The sequence below is a fragment of the Corapipo altera genome, unplaced genomic scaffold, assembly GCF_003945725.1.
Source record: "Corapipo altera isolate COAL_440 unplaced genomic scaffold, ASM394572v1 0, whole genome shotgun sequence".
Lineage (NCBI taxonomy): Eukaryota > Metazoa > Chordata > Aves > Passeriformes > Pipridae > Corapipo > Corapipo altera.
This window is the reverse complement of record NW_020884872.1, coordinates 17,077,028-17,083,513: the sequence shown is the minus strand read 5'-3', so window position 1 is coordinate 17,083,513 and position 6,486 is coordinate 17,077,028.

The following is a 6,486-nucleotide window of genomic DNA, read 5'->3' as shown; positions in this document are numbered from 1 at the left end:
ATCTATCTATCTATCTATCTATCTATCTATCTATCTATCTATCTATCCATCTTTCTGCTCTCTTGACAGGAGTCTACAGCTCATTGAGTGGTGTGTTTCTGAGATGCAGGAGACTTAGACTGAAGTCTTCATTGTGAATCCCCGAATTTACAGCTGCTGATTCATCCTTCTGGAGCTCAGGTGAAACAAATGTAGCCTTTCCCCTTCAGTAGGGCAAGAGGTAATATTTAACATCAGATAATGAAGGAAATGGAATATAAAAACCGTTAGTCAATAAATAAGAGTATGGCTGGTTTAATAGTTTTTCTTTACCTTCTAGAGGAAGCATCCATCAACCTAGTTATACTTACATTGAGTGGTGATTACAGGATGAATACATTATAGAGGAGTGAGCAAATGATGAGCCACAGTTTATGGGCAATAGATTAAAAGAAATATTCTGAATGCTAAATAGTCAATATTTTTTACCTTTTTAGACTAAGATGAAATGTCTTGATCACATCCAATTTACTTATAAAAGTTGATTGAGATAATGAAAGATAGGACCAGAATCCACTTTCATTCCTCTGACCTTGAACCTGTTTTCATTCAGAGGTTCTCATCTGCAAATATCATCACTCATATTAATTGTTGAAGTAGGAGGCATAAGATTTCTGCCTAAACATATATTTTCTTCTTTTTGATTTCTTAATCAGGTTTCTCCGATTTTATATATTACTTTTCTTCTTTTAGAATTGTTATAATTTTCATTCATTTGGCACATCATTAATTTTGAACATTTTCTGCATATTGCTGTAACATCTGAATTTTTCAAATCATACCAGCAAAATTTTTTTCCTGACAGAAAAGCTTAGTGCAGTGAGAAAAACCTCTGTTGAGTGAACCAATTCCTCACTAGTACTTGTGAGTCAGTACAGAACAAATACATTCAAAAAACCTTGAAGTGTGTTGGCTGACAAAATAATTTCCATTCTAGCACCAGTTGCAATTACTGATCATTTAACCTCCAATTTTTCCTTACACAAAAAAATCATTGAAGTCCAAGCAAGGTACCAATAGTCTGAAAAACAAATTTGTAATTCTGCTGTGTTCTTCAAGTGGAGTTGACAGAGTTAATCTAGTTATGAACATATTTATTGATCTCTTTTTATATCTTCCAGTGATCCTTAACCTCCATTTAAAACAATTAATATGAGTTATTATTCTATTTTTTTTTTTATTTTGTATCTTAAACAGTTTAAAAAATTCCGTTCTAGGACTTTCTACTTTAACATACAAGCTCTAGAAATGCTCAGAGCTGAATAAAAACAAGTACAACCAGAGAAGTGAAGAAAAATTAGAACAGAAAGCTATAAACTAATTTTTAAAACTCCATTAGGAAAACAGCACAGGAAAAGCCAGAGGGGCCTTATATTAGTTGACAGTGATAAGTGAAATGGAGTATATTGAGAGCAAGACACTATACAGTAGAAGTCAGAGAGGCAGCTTGAGGGGTAGGAAACTCATTTATTCTCAAACAAGAGTGTGCATCGATTATGAAATACAAACAGCTTACTTTTTCAGTAAGTTCTCTTATTAACAGTGTAATACTTCACATGAATCCCAGATCAATAAATTATCACACTCCATTGTCAGGCAATAGCTCCAATCTTTCTCACTTCCTTCTCATGCGGTTTTATGTCAACATTCATGACAGCTGCAAAGCAAGTGTTAGCTAAGATGAGCAGCAAATATAACTGATGCATGCATGCAGTTGAACTCATGCACACAGGTATACACTTATTCCTTTGGCATGTATTAATAGCAGCCATGATTTATAATCAAGAACTCTTGAGAGAGTAGGTCAGAATCTGTCCCTCACATCTATATATTGGCCTGATTGTCAGCACATCAGATATTAAACGTAAGTACTAAGAAGGCAGAACTTGATTCCTCCTATTTTCTGCTCTGGATTGTTGATGGGATACGATATAACCACACATAATAATCATTTTCATCTGTCCCCAGAGTGAAATTTCATAGCAGAAAATCCATCAAGACCTGGGTCACTGGGGTGGTTTGACCCTGGCTGGATGAAAAGTGCCCACCAAAGCCACTCTTGTCACTCCCCTCCTCAGCTAGACAGGGAAAAGAAAATATAAGGAAAGTCTCATGGGTCAAGGTAAGAACAGGGAGAGATCACTTACCACTTACAGTCATGGGCAAAACAGGTTTGACTTGGGAAAATTAATTGAATTTATTACCAATCAAACCAGAGAAGGGTAATGAGAAATAACACCAAATCTTAAAATAAACTCAACCTCACTCCCAAGCTCTCTACCTCCTTCTCCACAGCAGTGCAGGGGGAGAGGAATGAAGGCTGTAGTCAGTTCATCACATGTGCTCTCTGATGCTGCTTCTTCCTCACACTCTTCCCCTGCTCCACCGTGGGGTCCCTCTCATGGGAGATAGTGAACTTCAACGTGACTCCTTCCCACAGGCTGCACTTCACAAATTGCTCCAGCATGGGTTCCTTCCATGCAGTCCTTCAGGAACAGACCACTCCAGCCTGGGTTCCCCACAGGGTCACAAGTACTGCCAGCAAATATGCTCTAGTATGGGCTTCTCTCTTCACAGATCCACAGGTCCTGCCAGGAGCTTCCACAGGGTCACAGCCTCCTTTGGGCATCCACCTGCTCTGGCTTGGGGTCCTCCAGGGCCTGCAGGTGGATCTCTGCTCCCCTGTGGACTTCCACAGGCTGCAGGGGCACAGCTGCCTCACCAAGATCTTCATTGTGGCCTGCAGGGGAATCTTTGCTCCAGTGCCTTGAGCATCTCCTCTTCCTCCTTCTTCCCTGCCTTTCTTGGAGTCTGCAGAGTTTTTTTCTGTCATGTATTCTCATTTCTGTCTCCATATGCCATTTCCCAGTTGCATAGTAACTCTTTCACCCTTCTTAAATACCTTATCCCAGAGCTGCTACCACCATTGCTGATGGGCTCAGCCTTGGCCAGTGACGGGTCCATCTTGGGGCTGTCTGGCATTGGCTCCATCAGACATGGGGGAATCTTTCACCAACTTCTCACAGAAGTCACTTCTGCAGTTCCCCTGCTACCAAATCCATGCTGTGTAAAGCCCATACAGTCACAAACCTCACCATGGACTCAGTAACCGTAGAAAATTATCAGCACAGGACAGACTTTTGATCAACCTGCAACCTCTAGTAGTGTCATTGAACACATTCTTCAAAAAGGATACAATTTAAAGGGGTTTGATGAAACTGTTGTCAGCAAGGGCATGTACCTTCCTCTAGACCACTGAATATGATAAATGAGAGAATCTCAGGTAACAGAAAAAGTAAAGTTGCATAAATTCTTCCATTTTATTTCACAACTGTAACGGAGCAATCAACGTGCAATTGTAAACAAGTACTTACCCAATCAGTTTGCTGGGTAAGTAATAAAAATCTTCTTAATCTTATTAAATATCTTATAAATCTTATTAAATATCTTATAAAAATCTTATTAATCTTATTAAATCTTATTAAAAATCTCATTAAGACAAAGAAGAGGGTTTAAAATTCTTTAGAGGGAGTTTTCCCTATGTCCTTTCACCACAGTGATCAATTCAGGTATAAGGGATATCAGGTGCCAGATCAGGGGAGAAAAATTTCTCTCTGCTTGTCACTGGAAGCAGACTTTGAGGAGACAGCTTATAATTCTGGTTGCACATCTGTACTGACACAGGCATTGCAACACAATCTATAGGGAAGACTAAGAAGATTCCAGAAAAGCTTTCCTGAATCTTCCACTGTGACCTACGAACATCAAAGTTTCTTAGGAAATGTCACCCTCTGCCAACTTCTAGTTTCATAAGAGAACAATGTAAAAGCAGAATTGATGCTATAAACTAAGCATCTTACATGGGTTTAAATATTTTTTCCTTTCAAACTTGATACAGATTAATTATAGCAAAAATTTTAACTTTAAACTTAAACTAATTTGCAACTACCACAAAATATTTGTTTATCTGGTGGAAATACAATTTTGCTGTTGATACTAATTTTTTTAAAAGTTATTATTCTGGTTCTGGATGAAACAGATGTTTCTCTGGCAGAATCAAGGAATGATACCAGCAGTATTCTACCACATTCAGTTTTCCAAGGGAAGGACAGACAGTCCACTAAATTTGGTTTATTTGGGTGAGATCTGAATTTTTCAGACTTCAGTGGATCTCACATGTAGATCTAGTGATCTCTTATGTAGACAAATTTCAGTTGCCATTCTAGGGCACTTGTCAATGCTCTGGACCTCAGCAGTGACAGAGCAAATGTGCTCTATTCAAGCACTGATGTTGGTCACAGAGGCAAAGAGGTAAAACTAGGCTCATTTACAGCCTTTTCTTCCAGCTGTGAATTCAGCTGTTGCCAAGAGAGCTCTTAATAATTCTTGAGGTATTTTAGTTTTCATGAAACTTACCAAGCCTTCCTAAACAGTCCTTGCAAGAAAAATAGCATCTGGATGTAATTAATGACAATTTAATGAAGTCCTCGAAAACTGATGATGTTAAAATATCTGCAAGTCATTATCACATCTGAAGGAATATCACACTAGAAATTAAGATGGGATTAGTGTTATAGAAAAGTCATTTAAATAACAGGTTCAGTGACAAGTATTTTCTTTCATCTTAATCCAGAAGTCTATAAAAACTGTATGTTCTTTACTATGTAATGAATTTTTACTGCATCAAAACACTTTCTAATCAACTCAGGTTGCATAAATTATCTATTTTGTATGCTTTCTAGTGCTTTAACATAGAGTAGTCCTTTAAAATAATCTGAAACAATACAAACTTCCTACTTACATTTTATTAAGGAGATTTATTTCTAATTTTTGCCCTCCCCATTCCTCACTCCCAGTGTAGAAGGATTTACTTACTTAAGGCCTGAGGAAGTTGGAAAGACATTTCATTAGATTTACTTGAGACTCTCCTAAAATAATGGTCATACTTGCACAGGTATATTAATGTTCAGTCTGGGGTACCTTAATTAAAATAATTTTGAAAGGACAATTTGGCTTACCCACTGATTAAAACTCAACCTGGGAGTGCCTTGGCTGATTCATTTCTGCAATATTACAGCATCTTTGGATTAAAATTAAGGCCTCAGGATATGCTGGACAAGATAGGCCAATATATATAAGCATTAGAAAGAAACATTTAAAAATTCTCGTAATGATTCTGGGTTGGGGATTTTTTCAGACTAAACATATATTTCCAACAGAAAAGAGCAAAGATTAATTTGAATAAATGTTGGGTTTCATCTCTCCTTTTTTTCCTTTTGAATTGTGCAACACAGCTGAAGCCAAACAAGCTGCACCAGAACAAAGACATTCTGTTCTGTGTACAGGCCCTCTTAGAGGAGATCATGTTTTCCTGTGGCTGCAGCCATTTCTTTTCTAGTTGTGGTGTTCTCCAGATGGCTCATGTATGAAGCTCCATGTGTCTATGTTAGATGATGTCCCATATGTCTATTGTGGACAATCAGTATGCTGGAAGCACCTGGCAAAAAGAGATCTATCCTTAAAAATGCAGAACACTTCCTTTGGGATGTGGTCCCAACAAAACTTGGGAAGTGCAGTAGAGACCAAGTCAGTCTTCAGATGAGATTAGCATTCACAGAAACGAAGACAGGGGACAATGCTCAGCTTTTCTTACATCTACGAGCCTTATTGAGAGATTAATGGGAAACTGCTGACCTTTTATATATATCTTCTTATGCTCTCCATTTTCTCTGGAGAATAGGTAGCTAATTACTCCAAATGACTTGGGAATAGAGTCACAAAAGGCTTTTAGTGCTTACATCTTGCCTAAGTCTTAGGTTGTGATCCTTTTAAACCAGTCTCCTCTGGTGCTGAAAGCCCAGAAGTGTATATAGATATTTAGTGCAGCGTCCATATGAACTCAAGTTAGATTTAAGTATTTCAAGTAGAAATTATGTTTCTAAGCCTTAAAAGCATGTGTCCCCCTCTCTTGGCCCATGCTTGTATCCTCATGGAACTCAAAAGCTAGATACCTCTGTCTGTTCCAGTGGAGGAACCCAATCCGCCATTTATTTTTACACCACATGAGCTCAGAATCATCACAGCACAATGATAGCTAAGAGGCAGGGCCAGTATGCAGGAGCTGTGTTCTCTTGACTCATCCTGTGGCCTTACCCTCCAAAACCAGCTGTCCAGCTACTAGATCACATATCTGCTAAGGCTTTTTGAACATAGAGGAGTTTCAACAAGCTTATCTCCCCTCATGTCCAAAGCACATCTCAGATTGCATTTAGCCCATAGCCTTATGATTAGGACACTCTAGTTGGAGGGTCTGACAGACCAAAACAAAACAAAACAAAACAAAAACCTCTAAAAAAACCAAAACCCAAACAAAACCACAGAAAAACAAAACAAAAACCAAACAAACAAAAAAACCCAAACAAAAACCAAAACCAAACCTTTTTCAAT